Source organism: Furipterus horrens, unplaced genomic scaffold, assembly GCF_987537825.1.
Source record: "Furipterus horrens unplaced genomic scaffold, mFurHor1.1.pri manual_scaffold_4, whole genome shotgun sequence".
NCBI classification, from domain to species: domain Eukaryota; kingdom Metazoa; phylum Chordata; class Mammalia; order Chiroptera; family Furipteridae; genus Furipterus; species Furipterus horrens.
The window spans coordinates 3,732,478-3,750,846 of record NW_028327174.1 but is presented as its reverse complement, the minus strand read 5'-3'; the positions used below and the strand labels follow the sequence as shown (position 1 = coordinate 3,750,846).

General features: G+C 59.4%; 1 protein-coding gene across 1 annotated transcript in view; it reads right to left on the bottom strand.

Annotated features, from left to right (window-relative positions):
• The window catches only part of SCUBE1 (signal peptide, CUB domain and EGF like domain containing 1), a 107,548-nt gene that overhangs the window by 65,634 nt on the left and 23,545 nt on the right, over nucleotides 1–18,369 (bottom strand). The window lies entirely within an intron of this gene.

Below are 18,369 nucleotides of genomic sequence, written 5' to 3'. Positions count from 1 at the left end.
TCCCGCGGTGGCAGGATTCAGTCCTGGGCTCTCACTGTATCGCTGCCTGCCCCCCCCCCCCCCCCCGCCCCAGGAAGACCGTGGAGCCTCGCCAACCAGACCCCACCGACCTCCCTTTCCAATCGCAGCTCAGGTTTACAACCAGCAGCAGGAGACCGTGCAGCTGGGACGAGGCTGGGGGACATGGCAGCCGGCACCCCCCCACCCCCCTGCCACCCAGGACTTTGGCCCTGCAAACTGACTGCAGAGAATGGGGATGCTTTGAAAAGGCCCTGCCCTCTGGCTGCCAGGCCTGCACAAAAGGCTGCCAAGCGGTCTTTCCCACTCCCCGAGAGACACAGGCCTCAGGGCGACACTCGCTTCTGACCGGAGGCTGCTGGCACAAAGGTACTCTTGGCTGGAAAGAGTCTTTATGGAGTTCTGGTCTTGAACAGAACAGCATGTTTCAATTACCAAAGTCATAACCCCCTAGACTGTCAGTTTGTTTAATGAAAGAAGGGCTTCTTAAACCTTAATGTGCCATGTCTGCATTGTCATTTTAATAGGCAAATACATGAAACCACAGAGGCAGCAGGAGCTACCGGCTGCTTCTAGCCAGTACCCCAACCTCCGACACGCGCACACGCGCACTCACCGCGGCACTGAGCTTTAGATACAGTTTATTTATTTATTTATTTATCCTTTAATCCAGTTAAATCTAACTATACAGTTCTTTTAAACACGGCACCGTTCACTCCCAGAATGAAAAGAACGTGGAAAGGGAGCGCATCTGGCAGAGTGACCGCACTGACCGGAGAGGTCTCTGCTCTGCACTGGGCCAGCTGGGTCCTCCTCAGGCTTTGGGAAAACAGACCAGCTACCCACCCGAGAGACCCCGCGGCTACCTTTGAGGCTGACTGCCAGATAGGTCGTTATTCTCCAGCAAGCTCAAATGTCAGCCGTGTGGCAGCCAGGACGGAGGCTGGGCTCTGAACTCTAAAGGCCACCACAGTTACAGCTGACGTGGTAGAGGTGGCTTTTGCTGAGGGGGGCCTGAGAGCGGAGAGCTGGGAAGGACAGGCAGGGATTATTCTGAAAGCCTTTCTCTACTTAGCAAAGTCTTACTGATGGCTCCCTAAAGGCCCAGGGCCAGTGTGCCCTTTGCTGGGGGCACCCCTGGCCACACCCCGTGGTATTTGCCTCTGGGCGTCTGTCCCTGCCATGAACGGCTCTAAGCCAGGCCCCACGTCCTGTTCATGCCATTAGTAACCACACAGAGCTAACGCTCCCGGAGTGCTCCCTATGTGTCAGGAACGAGGCCTCACGAACATCGACTCCCTCGACTGACTCACTGCCCAGATGAGGGCACTGGGGCACAGAGAGCTGACGCGCCTCCAGCAAAGCCCCGCAGCTGCTCAGAGAAGACGGGACTCAGGCCCGCTGCCAGCTCCGGGGCACGTGCCTCCGGCCCTGCTCTGCTGAACCTCAGAGGCGAACGCTAAGCCAGAGTCACCTGCCGTGAGTAACAGAGATGTGCCAGGTACCTGGGTGAGGCCTGCCTCTGGCCCAGTGAGACCCCGCAGAGGCACGATGCCCATGTGCTGGCCCAGACATCACACTGAGATACGAACATGGGTCCTCAGTCCAGACCCCTTTCAAGTCACATTCTCTGCCATTCTTCCCATGGTTCCCAGGTTCTTCGTTCTGCACCTCAGTTTCCCCAGCCCTAGAAAAGGTCCTATTGGTGAAACACACACAACAGATACAGGCCCTCGAATGCTGGACCCCGGGGGTGGACATGGGACTTTGCCCCTACCACAGATGGCTTCCCCAGTGCCACTCATCTGGCCTGCCCCACCTCCTCGCCTCTCTGGAAACTAGGTGCCCGGGGACAGGCCGTGCAACTCAGCTACCGGTCCTCATGCGCTGGCCGTGGCCGGGCCACGGGGCAGGGCTGGTCACCCGAGCGGGAGTGGTGACTCGCCCGCTGATGGACAACCTGAAACAAACGCGTCACCCGAGCGGGAGCGGTGACTCACCTGCGGGGCTGGTAGCCTCGTATCTTAAGTACCAGCACCGTAACTGTCATGCTCACGGCTGGCCAGGCCCAGACTCGGACGCTCACGCACCGTCTTAATACGTCTGCACAAGCGCTCCGTTCCGGGGGCACTGCTCGTAGCACTAGATCTCCGGGTGAGAGAAAGGGGCTGAGAGGGGAGAAGCCTTGCGCAGGGCTATAAGACAGGCTCAACGGGGGATAAAGGCCAGTGGGCCTGGGTGCAAAGCCCTCGCCTGCTCTTCTGTGATTCAGCCCCTCTGAACGGGGCCGCGTGGCAGGGAGACCAAGTCCCCGGAGTATCCACGAGTACAAACGCCCCTTGATCCCATGCACACTTGGGTCTCCAAAGCGCAGCACAAAAGCGCCGCCCCCCCCCCCCCGAAGTCTTCCCGACGCCCAGCAGAACCCACTCACCCCCGGCTCTCAGACCTGATGCACCTTTGTTCTGAACTTCCTTCCTGTGCCCTGGACCAAAGTGCAACGCACACATGTGCTTGCCCTAGAAGGGGCAGGGAGCCCACGACCACACAAGGCCAGTCCACGGGGGCACAGCGCTGTCCTGGTTCCTTCTGGGGCCAATAGAGGGGCTCGGTCAGGGCTCTCCACAGCTCCCCCACCGTGTGCAGCGAGGGCCCCAAGCAAGCCTGTTTCCAATCCACGGCCTGTGACCTCGGAGCAGGCGTGGGCTGGGGCGAGGAGCGTGCTCTGCTCTGAGTCCTGCTGTTAGCTCGAGGCCCTCCACCTCTGTCTCTGGCCATGGCTGAACGTTCCCAGAAGGCAGAGCGCTCCTCGGCACAGGGACTGCGCTGCAAAGCAGAGAGGAGGCCCCATGGGTTCTGGGCAAGACTAGGAGGCTCCTCCTGGGAAACCATTTGAATTGGCAACAGAAGAACTGGAGGAAGCAGCGTGGAGAAAGCCCCCAGTTCTGTAAGGGTCCCGCCCTCTGGAAGGACCCTGCCTGCAGTTTCCCTGGGTGAAGGTGCTCCCTCCTTCAAGCCACAAACGCATCTCTGTGCCATCAGGACTGATGGTGAGAGGCGGGCAGCAGACGAGAGTGCTGGGAAGGGAGAGGAAGCTGAACTGGCAGGGTCCTGACTTGGGGACCTTTGCTGGTGAAGCTGGGAGGCACCCTTAGAAGCAGACCTTCCCAGGGGTCTGCGGTAAAAGACAGAAGGCCTATGCCCCTTGCGGGCTGCTGCCCAGCCTGAGGCCCAGGGCCTGGTGCCCAGGGCCTGGTGCACGGGGAGCTCTCTTCATTCGGCCGCAGCTGAGGGATGACGGAAACGGGGAGAGAGGGAGGGAAACCAGGGTGCCAAGCAGGACCAAAGAGGGACCTTGCGCCAGTTCTGGTCTACGCCACCCAGGCCCGAGAACTGTCTTATCTGCAAAGGCCCCTCCCTCCGCCCCCCCCAGAGCTGAGCGGTCACCGAGGCCACTGGTCTTTCCTCCCCACCTGACCCACCTGTCCCACCCCCACTCCCACGCACAGCCCTGGCCTGGCCGAGGCCTTTCCCCACAGCCACCGTCTGCACACTTGTCCTGGGCCCCGGCACCCAGCCTCTCCCTGCCCATCCCAGTGGTGCCTATGGCGACTCCCGCCAAAACAGGACACAGTGCCTCGGCGCCCAAGGTCAAGCGAGCCCAAACAGGGTCTCCGGGGTGAGGCGCCCCCGTCCCTTGGCAGCGCCCTGCGTGAGCACAGGACTGGATGCTGGGCTGCGGCCCATGGCGCTCCGCACGCCCACCCTCACGGACGCTGCCGCCGCGGCAGGGCTGTGTCTGGGACAGGCCCAGTGCTGTGAAGGAGATGCTTGTTCTCCAGCAAGGAGGGTTCCAGAGCCGGCACCGGCGGGCTGCAGGCTCCTCTGCCGCCGAAAGGCCTCTGCAGGCCGGACTGCGGTCTGCCCGTGAGCTCTGCTTTCTGGCCCAAGGTGCTGCTGTTTGTTTTTATTAATAGCTGGCTGTTGGTTCTATTTCGGACTAAGACTCCAGGTTTGCAGTTATTTATAATAACAAAATTGCTCCTGGATCCAGCTTTGGTTGCTTTGTGTTTCCCATGGACCTTTCATGATTTGAAACAGAGATGCTGTGTTCTGCCGGAACCCCACCCATGTTTCCCTGGCTACCAAGAGCCTACTGTGTGCCAGGCTCTGTGCCCGGTTCTGGCATCCCAGTTTCCACCGAGGGCGCGGGAGCAGAGGCAGAGGCACCGGGCCATCCTGGAACCAGACTCAACCTCCAACCCCAAGAGCTGCCTCCCGGTCCCTGAGGGCCGAGGCCCCAGCCTGCCCCCGGCTCCTTTCAGAAGGGAGGCTTAGGCAGAAAAGCCTCTTGGCTATTGAGCGGCTGTTGCAAAATTGCATTTGATGAGTTAAGTGTAAATAAATGAGAACCAGATGGATTAGATTTCGGGTAAAATACACATGGGTCTTAGAGCTTTGGGGCCTGGGTTCTGCCAGACCCAGGACACTCCCTGAGCTGTCAGAGGTGCTGGCACAGGCAGGCAGGAGGTATGCCTGGCGTCTCCCGGGACCTGTCCACTTCCTGGTCTGGTCATCAGTTGGGCCTTCTAGGGGGCTCCTGACTCCCCAGCAGGCTGGCTGTGTGTGGAAGACACAGGGTCTCCTGCTTAGCCCTGATCTGACACTTAGCCCCTTGGGCTGGGCCTGAGTCCAAGCTCAAGGCTGGGACGAGGTACGGGAGCGGTGGGCCGGCTTTCCAGATGGGCAAACCCACTGTGCACATCCATGCCCAAGGAGCCAGCCCTGGGGTGGCCAGCGCTCTGTTGAAGCCTGCTGGCCTTCAGGGTCTGGCCACCTCGTCTGTCATCTGGGCCCTACCTTCAATCTCAGCTGCTGCCTTATGGCCCCCCAGCGATGGCTGAGCAGCACTGAACGGCTCTAAGGACCAGAAGTCTGCCGCCAAACTCTGCCTGCCGACTCCTCCTCCTCACAGCAGTCTGCATGAGGTTCCCCTGTGTCTACCTCCAACCCCGGAAGTCACACCAGCTGGGGCACAAGATGCAGTGAGTAATGTGCTGTGTGACTCCGGGCAGGTCGCTTAACCATTTTGGGCCTTGGTTTCCTTCTCTGTAAAAGATAATAGCACCTGAAGTTGTTCTGGGAATTAAAGAAAATACTGGAGGTAAAGCACTTAGCACAGCGCCTGGCACACACATGCCACCAGTGAGTGACAGCCACTGGTAACGAGGCCCCTGCGATGCTGCAAGGGTCCCAGGTTTGAACACACCAGGGGAAGGTGACAACAAGCCGCATCAGAAGGGAACGCTCAGCCTTGCCTTGGCCGTGCGGTGTCCAGTGCAGCGGCTTCAGCGCCTGGAACAGCCCCCTCCTGATGCAGGCTCTGGCCTGCTCCCCACCGTGCCCCCTTCTCTGGGGGCCCGGTCCATTAGGTGCTTCATGTTGGCCCAGAACTGGACACAGAGTTGTGGGGGGGGGGGAGACAAGCCCTACCCTCTCATGCTCTGCACATGCCGCCCCTTTTATTTCTCCTACCATTTATTCCTGTTGAGATATAATTTACTGAAATGAAGTTCTCCATCTTGAAGGGTCTGCTTCTGTGGCTTTAGCACAGTCACAAGGTAGGGAGAACATCACCACGATCTAATTCCAGAACATACCCATCACCCCCAAAAGCACCCCTGAACCTAGTATCAGTCCCAGTGCCCCCGGCCCCTGCCCCTGGCAGCCATCAGTCTACCTTCTGTCTCTATGGATTTGCCTGCTTTGGACATTTCATATAAAATGTGGGATCAAAGAACAGGTGGCCTTCTCTGTCTGACTTCTCTTATGGGCATAATGCTTCCAGGCTCATCCACGCTGGAGGCCATGACAGCGCCTCGTTCCTTTCTCTGCCTGAACACACTCCACCGTGTGGACGGGCCACAGCGCACCCACTTGCCACCAGCGGACGGGCGGTGGGCCTGTCGCCACTGTTCAGCTGTTGTGCCAAACGCTGCTATGAATGTCCCCACAAGCAGCTGTGTGGCCCCGTTTCAGCTCTCTGGGGATACTCCTAGGAGGAGCGCTGTGGGGCCATGTGGCAATCCTGTGGTTAACCCTTTGAGGGCCTGTCAAACGGTCCCCACAGTGGCTACTGCCGTGTCACTGCTCCCAGCCCCGGCAGGAGGTAAAGTTTCCAATTTCTCCACATCCTCTCCAACATTGTTTTCCACTGTTTGTGTTTTTAAAAAATTATAACCGTCCTAGTGGGTGTGAAGTGGTGTGTCCTATGGTTTTGATCTGCATTCCTCCAACCAGTGCCGGGAACCTGCTCACGTGCCTGCTGTCCATCCCCTTATCTTCTGGGGAGAAACCTCTGTTCAGACCCTTGGGGCTAGTCTTCTGGCGGCTGGGAGCAGAGCCCCTTCTCCTCCTCGGCTGCGGGGCCAGCAGCAACACTCCTCCCACCCTGCAGCCGCCAAGGCCTTCAGGGCAGCCTCAGACAGCCTCGGGCCCAGAGGCTCGGGGCTCCTCTGTGCGCCCAGCTGGGCAGGCGGGGCCCCTGTTAGGCTCCAGTCCCCCCTCTTTGCCAGTGCAGACCCAGGCCTGCCCGTTCCACCTGCACTTGCACAGCCAATGGTGGTCCAAGGGCAGCCGCTCTGGCCTACGGCGCTGGAAGCCGCCCGCAGGGACACCCCCTTCCCCACTCCCTGTGCCTCATCGCAGCTGCGACCAGACCTGGGGAGTGCCGGCAGCTCCCCCCGCCCCCGGACAGCTGGGCCTGATGCCCTGCTCCCGCCCGTGCCCCGCGCCCCACACAGCGGCCTCCCCTGGCCAAGCAGCTGGCCGGGCCCCCCGCTCAAAGCCCCCCAGGGCTCCCTCCATCAGGCCGAACGCGACCTAAACGCCCCTCGCTGCCCGCAAGGCCACACCCCCCTCGGCCTTGCCTCGCCCGCGGGCCTATAGCACCCGGCGTCCCTGCCGTCCTCTGACCCCGCTGGCCGGTTCCCGCCCCGGGGCCTTCGCCCTTCCGATCCTCCGCCTGGAATGCTCTTCCTGGCCCCGGTGTGGCCGGCCCCTCCCCTCTCAGGCCACCGCTCGCCGTCCCCCCTCGGAGAAGCTCTCCCCGCAGCCGCCTAAAGCAGCAGGCGAGTCGGCCCCTCACTGCCCCGGCCCCCGGCACTGCCATCGTCCTGGGACCTGCCTGGTGTCTCCCAGGGAACAGTCCTTGCGAGCACGACCACGTCCATCTTGAGTGTCGCTGTGTCCCTGGGTTTTAAGCAGCGTGTGGGGTACATAATCCACAGGCACGGACGGAGGCACCGACCGAGAACTAAAGGACATGGCCCAGGACGCTGCTCTGGCCTGGGGGCGCCAGCTCTTGGCTGTGCCGCCCGGGGGGAGCGGGCTGGCCCCAGAGCGGCTGCCCAGGGAGGGCCTGGCGCTGCAGCGTCTCAGTCAGGAGGGCGGCTGCAGATGAGTGCCCGGGGGTGCTGCCTGGTGGGGCCCCGGGCGGCAGAGGCACTGGCCTGTTGGGGCACAAGTGAGGGATGGTCAGAGAAGACCTGAGCTCAAGGGTCTGCCCGGGGAGCCCCCCGTGGGGAGCGGCGGAGTGATGGAGAAGGGGCGGTGCAGGCGCCCTCCCACGCCGTCACAGGGAACGCGCGGGGGCTCCGGCTGAGTCAGCGAAGCCCAGTGCTCTCCCGCCTCGTCGGCGCCTTCCCTGGTACGAGGACCAAAGTCCCGCTAAAGAAAAGCCACTTTAATGGACAGTGCTCAGGGAGCAGGGGGAGGGGTCGGGGTCGGAGACAGTGGGTGACCTCCTGCACGACACTTCCCTGACCTCCGTCAGTGCCTCCCGCAGCAAGCCCGGCTCTTCCTCCCACCTCTCCAGTGGGGGCAGGAGAGGCGGCTGCAGGAGTCCTGCTCTGTGCCACGCACTGCCACTCCACGGCCTCAGCGGGGTGCCTGGGGCTGGGCCGGGGCTGCCGCCAGGAGCGCCAGCCCACGCTCGGTCACCACAGGAGAGTGACAGAGCAGGGTGGGCACTTTTGTGCCCCCACCCTTGGGCCTCAGACAGCACAGCTGTGAACGCGATCCCGGCTGGACATCTGTGGGAGGCTCCAGAGTTTTTACAAATGTCTTTTGATGGGGATAAGAATAAAGGACTGCAAAGAGGGAAGGGAGCAAAAGGAAACAAACAAATCACGGAACCAAAGCGAGAAGCTCCAAGACAAGAAAGGGGAAGTGCTCTGACAGGATTCTTAATGAACGTCCTCAGAAACAGAGCGGGCCCAGCTGGATGTGATTACATCCACGGGCCTGCGGGGCGGCAGGCCGGGCAGGGCACCCGCTGCTTCGGGGAAAATGCCTCTGAGCCAACGAGGCCTGGGAGCCCCCACGCTGCCCGGCTGGCCCGGGGCCTCCGGCCAGGTGAAGTGACTCACTCCCAGCATTCACTTCCCAGACTCAGGGAGTCCTGCCTGCGATTCTGAACTTCTGGGAATCATTCTTCTGATTACACTCATTACTTTCTTCCATCTTCCAAAATGCTGAGTGTAAAAGCCAGGCCTTTCCACTTGCCAGCTACTGTGGGTCCTTCGCTGTGACCCACTCTCTTCCTCCTTCCCACCAGCACCGTCCACATGCACACCAGTGCCACCGGGAGTTCTCTGTGGGTGTGAGGGCCCCCAGCATGCCCCAGGCTTGTGGCCTCCTGCTCTGGCCTGGGATGGCTCCTGAACTGGGCCCGCTGTGAGCTGGCTGGTTACCTTCCCCCACTCAGCGGCCCCTTGTTACAGGCCCTGGTGGTTCATGCGGCTGCATCAGGACTAAGAGATGGTTTCGTGCTCAGAGTCTACACACTTAAGAAAGCAGCAGAGAGGGGCTGGGAGAGGGCAGAGGGGGAGGGCAGAGCATGGGCAGCAGGGGGCTTTGTGGAAAAGGGGGCCATGCCTTGCCACGGCTGACCTCGCCCCCCCGCCTGTTTTCGGCCACTTCTTTTCCAGGGCACTCCTCTCTGCAGGAATCCAGCAAGGCCTCATCACGTGTCCAACAAAACGGTTTCGTTATTTAACAATCAGAATTTACAAGGAATTTTGAAAAACAATGAAAAAAAAAAAGGATCAACAGTCCAACACTCTGGCTACAACCACAATCACGAGACTCTTACTTTGTTTCTGTGTCTTTCTGATGCTGATTCTCCTAGTGTGATGGGCCAGCCCATACCTGGCCTTTCCACCCTCCTCACCCAAAGCTAAGTTGGTGCATCTTCTGCGCTGAGATGGGTCCCGACCACCTGCTGCTTGTGCAGGCGTCTGGTGGTCCCCACCCCACCCCTCATGCACTTCTCTCTACGTCAGCCGGTTAATAATCTCCCCGGGAGGGGGCAGCCACAGCCCTTTCCGTTTGGGGCATTATTTCCTTCAGATGGACTCCGGGTCACAGACCATGACCTTTCCACTTCTCCCCACTGCCTGCTGGGCCCGTCGAGGAGGAGAGAGGGGCAGTGGGACCGACAGAGATGACTACTGACCCGGGTCAGACGTCTGCAGGAAAAGAAGGGCGGGCCCTGTGACACAAGGGGTCGGGAGGCCACCCTGAGAAGCAGGGCAGCGAGGACCGCACCGGGGAAGGTGTCTGGTGGGGGGACACTGTGTGCGTACGTGTGCGTGCCTGAGTGTGTGTGTGGCGATGCGAGAGCAGCAGGTGGGGCCCCAGCGGCTGTTGAGGAGGGCACAGGAGCCACACCTGAGTTGGTGACATACCCAGCATGCAGTCAGAGGTCATCCACTGACACTCCCATGTTTGCAGGTTTAAGTCTCCAGGCCTGAGCCCTGGAGAGCAGTCAGCACGCTGGGCCCTGCTGACAGGGGCCACTGCTCCTGAGCCCACTCTCCTGCCTGGCTGAGCCTTCCCGCCTCCCGGCTTCGCACGTGCCGTTCCCGCCTCCGCGCCTCCCGTCTCCACCGCTGCCTGGTGACCTCGCACTCATTCCTGGCAGCGCAAGTCATGCCTGGCCCCCGGTAGTTGCTATAGGTAATCACACCAAATGTGCCAGGTTGAGAACAGTTCTGCACCAGTCCTAGAGCTTCCTGAGCGTGGGATTCACGTCGAAATAAATAACGTAGGGCCCGCTGACCTGGCAGACACTGGGGACTGGGGGGCATCTGCTGACCCAGAGGTGACAAAGCCTCTCTCCGAGGCAGTTCTGCAACTCCAGCCAGCTAGCCAGCCTCGGCGGCAGCTCTCACTCAGCACCCACAGGCCGCCGGGCTCCCCACATCCAGGGCTTTGGTTCCGCCCCACATCTCGGCTACACATGGACAGACAGCAAGGGAAGTTCTGATAAGAGGACCAGGGGAAAGCGGCACACAAACATCAGCGCAGGATCATAACCATATAAAGTCAGGTCTGCACACAGGCAACTCTGGACAAGACCGTTAGGACATAAAAACTTGACCTGCTGGGCTGGTGAGCTAGCGCGGGACTTATTTTCTGTCTTTTGTATTGCTATCTTTGAGTGTTTCTGTATAATTATTATACGTGCCGAAGATGGATAAGTAAACAGACCTTTTCAACTCTGTGTGACGCGTACTGTGGCTCTGGCTGGTCCACGTGCAGGGTGGGGAGCGGGGCATCCTGCCCAGGAGGGCCAGGGAGGAGGTGCAGAAGGACACACCGGAGCGCCAGTGACAGACGGTTCCCCAGGCAGGGGAAGCACTGAGGGCATGCGGTGCCGGGGACAGGCTTAACATTCCGGCTGGAGTGACAGTCAGAGCCTGGGTCCCAAGGCGCCAGCTGCCAGGCTGAGGCGGCCCCAGGAGGATCCCACCCAGAAGGGCCTCCGCCAATGCTCATCCAAAGGACTCCACTGGCATCTGACCCCGTGGCAGCCCGCGGGTTAGCCAGAGGAGGGCAAGCTGGCCTGGGGGGTCGCTCCCACCACTATGGTGGCTCCTAGGAGGTTGCTAAAGACCCCAGACCAAGCCGCTGGGCGGCTGCCATGGCTACCAACTTCCCACAGACAAGGCACACCAGCTGGGCACAAGGCACCTCTGCCTCCCAGTTTATTTCCAGCTGCGTGTGGTTGGGACAGCGTGGCTGACAGGGAGGGCTGCTGGGGCAGACAGTGCACGGGGCTGGCTAATGGCCACTATAAACAGCTGGGGCCAGGCCTGCTGGTGCTGGAAGGGGGGGTCCCTGCAGCATCCGTCCAGACGCAGCCAGGCCCAGCCAACGTCCAGGGTGACCCCAAACGCCATCCAGGGCCCAGGCTGCTCCAAAATAAGCAACTTGTTGGCAGAGGGTGAGCCGTACTGCAGACACGGGACACCCTTATTTGTCCACAACGCCCCCTTTTAGGCGCACGGCTCAGCTCTGGCTTGGGGCATATGTGCTGCTGGTAGAATATTTTTAAAGAGCCTTCACAAGACACTTAGTTTTTGTTTATTTCCCAGCGTTCTGACCAAGCCCTTGGCACACTGACTGCAAACAAGGAAGATGAAGAGAAGTGTCTGCTGGCCTGGCCTGCCCTTTGCAATGGCGTGCTTCTCTTTGCTGTTTATGGACATGGCATTCTCTGCCCTGGGACAGAGCAGGAGCTCCTCCCCAGGCCACCAACTCGAGACCTATTCTAGTCAAAGGCGGGGCTGGCACGAGGGGGAGTGTCGACCAATCTCAGCCCCATCCTACCAAAGGGAAGGGAGGCCGCATAGGTGAGGTGGCCCCCGACCTGAACGTGCAGAACGTGCAACCGAAAGGAGAGAGGGGAAGAGGAGGCCCGTGAAAGCTCCTGACGCCTCCGGGCGCCCCTGCTTTCACCCAGACCCCCGCACGGGACTCCGTCGCCCCTCTCAGGAGCATCATTGCGCCTCGTTTCTGGGGGAGAAAAGGGAGAGCAGAAAGCTGGGAGCCAGGCTGCACGGGTCTGCCTCCCAAGTCCCCACTCTCCCTTCATCTAGGACCAAGGCCAGAAGGCGCCGCAGCGGACCGAGGGGGCCGCCGTCACGCCAGCTGCTAGGAGACATCCCCAGAGCGGATGCCCTGCCCTGCGGCAGGCTTGGGCACTCACCGCCGGCAAGTCGCGCTCCTCTGGCCACCTGCCCCTCCATCATGCAAATGGGCCTGCGCTAGTCACTCTGGAGCTCAGCCCTCCGGGGGTTCTCCGGGTGGTAGGAGAGACCCTCCCCCAGACAGCCAGTGACAAGCTGGGGAGTCCAGTGCCCAGGCAGATGGGGGCCCAGGGGCTGGGGGTGCCGGGGAGACAGGCGCGCTACTCAGGAAGGCTTTCCGAGGGGCCGCGGCCTGCGTGAGTCCTGATGGACAGGGGGGTCCGCCAAACGAAGGGCCGAGGAAGGGCATGCGGAAGGGTGACGCGGGTGGGAGGGACGGCAGGTGCAAGGATGCCCCAGAGCAGGGAGGGCAGTGCGTGTAGGCGGGGGAGAGCCGTGCCGCGTGCTGGGGGCTCCGGTGCTGCGAGGTGAGGGGGAGGCAGGCAGGGACTCGGCTGGCAGGGACCGGGAAGGCGCCCCAAGGGCTGGAGCCTGTCGCTGAGGACCTGTCACTGAGGACATGCCGCTGCATGCCAGAGGGGTGCTCTCCGCACCCTGGGGGCCGTGCGGGGTGGGCTGGCCCCATGGAGAGCGGGGCTTTCATCCCCAACGGTCTTGCCGCCCAGTGCAGCCAGAGAGGCACACCCTCCTCACGGTCCCCTTGAAATAAAGGGTTTTGCTGCTGCAAACAAAACCCCCTGAGAGTGGGAGACCACCAGTGGAACCACCCCTTCATGTCACATATGATGGGGAGACAGAGGCACACAGAAGCAGGGCGTTTCCCATGGCCCAATGACCTTCCATGAAGCAGTGCCCGGCCTCCCCACGGCGAGACGCTCCCCGCTGCTCTGCCTGCCCCCAGGCCTGAGCTGGCTACACACACGCAGGAGGCCGTGCGAGGCCACTCCACCGCTGAGACACCCCAGGCCGCTGTCAGGCACCTCCCTGCTCACCGCTCCAGGAGCTCCCTGGCTCGGTGGTGATCTGGAGAGAAGGAAGCCTGTCTATAAAGCCTGAACATAGTACCTTGTGTTTCCTTCTCTCGGGCCAAAGAATTTCCATCAGATTCAAGTTGTTAAAGCCGGAGGAGAAGTGGTCCTGAATCTGACTTGTCCTTCAACAGAAAATGAGCATCCTTAGATCACCTGAATGTGGGCTGGGACTGGTGAAAAGGGACGGGGCATAAAGAAAGGGAGCAGGGAGGGCCTCTCGCGTTTGCCTTAAAGAATATTGGTACTTATGGAGCAACTGTATGACTATGTGGCCGTTCAGTTTTACATTAAAATGGTCAGCATTTCTTTTCTCTGAGCAAAAAATGCATTTGAGCTGTTGAAGTATGAAGACAAATAAACAGAGGCAACTCGAGCCTTCATCACGAGTTCAAGGGAGCAACACGTTGTCTCCAGCTGTCCTCCAGGATGGGAGGGGGGCCTTCACAGGGGCCGCGGCGGCGAGGCCTTTCATCCTGCCAGGCACCGGCCCGGCCAGCACCAGGAGAGCTGTGACCGCTGCGCCAGGGAGCACGGGCGTGTCCACGGGGATCCCCCCACATGTGCAGCTGGGCTCCCGGGCTGGTTGGAGCCTCCCGCGTCCCCCCTTCTCTCCTCTCCCTCTGCTCGGCAGCCCCTGGTGTCACCTGCCTGCCCACCTCCTCCTCTGATCCTAACAGACCAGGATCACGTCCATTCTGGAGAGAACAGAAACTGAGGGGGAGGTGATGCATGTCCAAGGTCACAGCATGGGTGTGCAGCAGAGCTGGGATCTGGGGGGCAGTGACTCATGGTGGGAGCTCGTGTGGAACCTGAGTCCCCAGCCAATGGGCTTCACACTCAGCCCAGGGCCCGTGCTCGTCCCCTGTATCTTGGCCAGCTCAGAAAATTCATCCATTTTCTTTAAAGTGTTCCACTTTGCATACTAAAAATAAGTGATAATGAGCCAACTCACATCTGTTGAGCTCTTGTTACGTGCCAGGCACGGCAGTCTGCTTTCTAAAGCGGGTCTCCTTCAGCCTCTGCCTCATCCCTGCCAGATGAGCACTGCTGTTAACCCCGCCCAACGGATGAGGACCCTAAGGCCCAGAGAAGGGAGGTTACTGACTCCAGGCCACACAGTGAGTAACTGATGGAGCCAGGATTCAGAGCTGGGCAGGCTGGCTCCCTGTGCTTCTTCAGGGCTGGGACGAGGTCGTCCGTCTCCAAAGGGTGGGCTTCCCATCCAGGACACAGCGCAGGACCGGTGCTCACGCAGTCCTCATGAAATGAATGAATGTTAGGGTCTTTGGCTTTCAATGCCACCGAGAAGCTCTGGGCGATCACATTCCACATCCACCCCACCACCCCAGTCTGACCTGGTGTCCCACTTCCACTTGGATGGCTGTGCATCACCTCCAACTGAACTTGGCCAAATAGTCTCCCGAGTCCACGCCCCTCCTCACTCCAGACTTCGCCTCGTCCAGCACCCCCCACCTCAGCCATCACAGCACAGCCAGGCAGAAACACCAGGCAGAGAGGTGTCAGCCAGCTGAGCTTCCCCCTTCTTCCTTGCCTCTTCCACATCTAACCCATAGGCAACGTCTGTTAGCGCTGCTCTCAAACATACTCCGAACTCAACCGCGTCCCCTCTCCTCTGCCTGTCACCCTGGGCGGGGCCTCACCCCTCTGACCCAGGCCCCCACAGCGGTTCCTCTCTTACGCCCGGTAACGCAGCCTCTGCTTAGCTGTCGAAAAGCAAATCCCTTTTAACGAAAATGTCAACCCAGTTGTCTCAATCCCTGGTTAACAAGCCCCATGGCTTCGCGGCTGATAGGCCCTCCTAGGGCACACGGCCTGCACGCCTGCACGGCCCGGCCCACTCCCTCCCTCCCGGCCCCCAGGCACGCTGACCTGGTCCCAAGCTCCTCTCGCTTGCCCCCATCTTGGGACTCTGCACCTGCTCTCCCCCTTCTGTCTGCAGGGAAGATCTTCCCCAGATTTCCAAAGGGTGGTTTCTTCCCCCTCCCTGAGGCCCCTTCACCACGTTCCCTCCCCTTGATGGTGGCAGACCTTTGGAACGGCCTGGACTGGCACAGTGTGGTGGAAGTGACATTGGAGGCTGGACCGAAGCTTGTGCGCGCTGTCTCGTTCTCGGGGACCCAGCGGCCACGCTGTGAGAAAGCCCACAGGAGAAGAGCCACGGCATCCTGGCCAGCAGCCAACGGCAACCACAGACACCAGCAACAACAGCTCAGGGGATGGCAGCCCCCGCCGCCAGGCACCCCCAGAGGACGCCCCAGACACCACGGGGCGGACGAGCCCGCCCTGCTGAGCCCTGTCTCAGCTCCTGCCCCGCAGGATCCACCGCAGAGTAAAAAGGCGTTCTCTGCCACCAGCACCCTGCTCCGTCGCTGGCTGCCGCTTTCTTTTGTCTTCTTAGTTTTCACTGAAGTTGGCCCGACTGAACTTACTTTACTGAGTTCCATTGGCTTTGCTGTCCCCGACGCTGCCCCGCTGTGGACGGCCCTGCATGGAGGGAGGGCTGTTGTCTTTCTTCACCACAGGCTGTATCCACGCTCTCATTGGTTAGAAGGGGACCCTGAGGGCTTCTGCCTGTGATGCCATGAGGACCGAATGAGAATGTGAGCCACTCTGGGCACACAGCAGCGATTCAATTACAGTTCCTCATCTCATCTAAGGGAAACTGTCTACCGAGTACAAAGTCAGGTATCTAGTAGGTGCTCAGTAAATGCTGATGGGAAAATACTGATCTGGTTAATAAAACAACTTTCCTGCTGACCCTGGCTACAGATGACTTCTCTCCATCAGGAAAAACAGTGCAGAGAAGCAAGTCCAAAATTCAAACTGTGAGCGACTTGAGAAACATGTTTTTCAGTAAGTCAAGGTAAAGCCCGGGGTCGGGGAAAACATCTGGCCAAGTGCACTAATGGCTTTAGGGAAGGAGGAGCCTTGCTTTGTGGAGACGGGGAAAAAAATTATCCACTGCTGGTTTTAATTTAGGATGAAAAAAAATCTGATTCTATTAGCCTAAATATTGCTCTTATGTCCAATTGCATGGAGTTTGAAATAATATTTTTCAAACAGAACTACTGCTATTTCAAGTAATTACAATGCTAAAAGCAGTCATTTGGGGTTGAGCAAGGATCTCATCATGGTTTGAATTCCCTCTGGTGTCATTTTCTGTTATATTTGAGAAATTCCTCAATAAAGATGTCAAATAAGAGAGAGGGTTTTGTTCCCTGGAGGACGGACTTGGCCACCCTCCAGGACACAGTCCCAGGCAAGCCATCTCCACAAGAAAATAACCACTTTTGCTCAAAAGAAAAGAAAAAGTTCAACTGTGAAAACTCCGGCAAGAAAATAGCCCTCAGCCATCAGTCCTGCTTCCCCTAATGAGCTCAGAATGATTCCCGACTCTGCCGACCAGGACCCATCCCGGCCGTCGCCCCCTGGGAACTCGGCGGCGGGGGAGAGAGGAACGCTGCACCGGGACGAGATTCCTGACCCAGACTTCCGGAGGGAGAACAACTGGAGACACAAAGCTGCCTCACCGTCCCTGACGTGTGCGGGCTTGTGGGGCGGGGCTCAGGGTGACTGACCAGAGATGGCCGGAACTGCACAAGGCGACGAGAACCTTCCAGCAACTTGTTCGGCTTCTCGCAGCCCCGCAACACCCATCGGGGGCAGGCTTTCTGCTGGAAGCTTCACCAGGCAGCAGGAATACAATTCCTACTGAGACCAAGCAGGTAGTTAAGTTAAACAAGCAAAGCTGACTGGCTGTGAGCAACAGGGAGTGGTGGGGAGTGCAGCAAACAGAAGAGTCTCCCTACACAGAGAGGGGGCACAGCTCCTGCCAGTAGCTGCCAGTACCACACTGAGGCTGAGAGGTGGCCCTGCCCTGGGCCCCATGCTTTGGGGGTCCCTCCTCTGCCCCTCCTGTGGCTGCAGCCCTCCCTATGAAATTAAGACGTCCACAGAGGGCCAGCCGTGTGCACCTGGAACCCAAAGCCACCCGTCTAGACCACATTCTGAGTACTTAAGACCCTAAAATTCCCTGTCATAATGGCACCACGTCTGTCTGTTTTCTGAGAGACAGAGGACACTCAGGGCCAAGCAGTAGCAAAAGGGAGGGTGATTTGGGGACCAGGGGCCAGAGCCTGAGCACTCAGAGGGTGGGATGGAGCCAGGGGCGAGAACAGGGGGTGGGAGCAGGCACGGCCACACCCCCACTTTCTGGCACAAGCCCCACAGAGTCCTGGAATTCTGAATTCCAGTCTAGTCTCCCAGGTCACAAGGTAGAAATACTTGTCAAGGTCGAACAGACTGAACATATTCTACTTTTGAAGCTCCATAGTGACATCTACATATTTAGCCATGTGGGATACAAGCCTCCATTTGTACTCCTGCCAAAGCCCCATAAATGTCAGGGGCCGGGTGACTGTGGCCAAGCAGGAACAATGCTGGAAACAGGAATTTTATGGGACATGCCTTCATGTTTTAATCACTGACAAGCCATTCAACGATGATGATGATGATGATGATGATGATGATGACGACGATGCTGGCAAACACTGGGGATAAGCCGCGTGTACAGGCTGCCGATCTGAGACCTCTGCTCCAAAAGGACGACAGCACCCAGCACCATAACCTTCCATCTGTGCACACAGCTCTCCACATCCTATTCCCCATTCATCTGTCACCGGGACCCTCGGAGACAGGCGTCACCCACCCACTTCAGAGTCAGGGGACCTGCCACATGGAGGGTTTAAGTAACTGGTCCCAAACCAGGAAGTCCAGCGGTGGTGCCAGAATGTGAGGCTACTGCCTCACACTGCAAGGCCAGTGTCCTCCTGCAGTCTTACTGGTTTCTGCGATATTTATTGAGCTTCCGTGACCCCGACCCCATCCCTGGCTCTTTAACTCCTACAGCATTTTATGGGTGAGGGGGCCGAGGCTCTGGGAGGTCACATGGCCGATGTGGTTTGGGTCTGTTGGTACCAAAATCTGAATTCTCTGGAGCCAGAGTTTTGACTTGAGAAGGAAAAGGTCCAAACAAAGAGTCTGTTGGGCAGGGTCTGCCCCCAGCTCAGAGCGGAGGAGCAACAGAGACGGCCTTTTGCCGGCTGCCGTATGTGTGAGTTAGAGCCGGATGCAGTCGCAATCTGCTCGGAGGTGGAGGTGGGGGAGCTTTACCCAGTCCTTTAAGTTAATCAGTCTGAAAGGGATCCGCTGCGAAAATGACGCTGCCGAAACAAAGACCCACACGGAACCCACCTTTAGTCTGGAAGCACTGGGCGTACCTGCCGCAGCCAAGAACAGAAGTG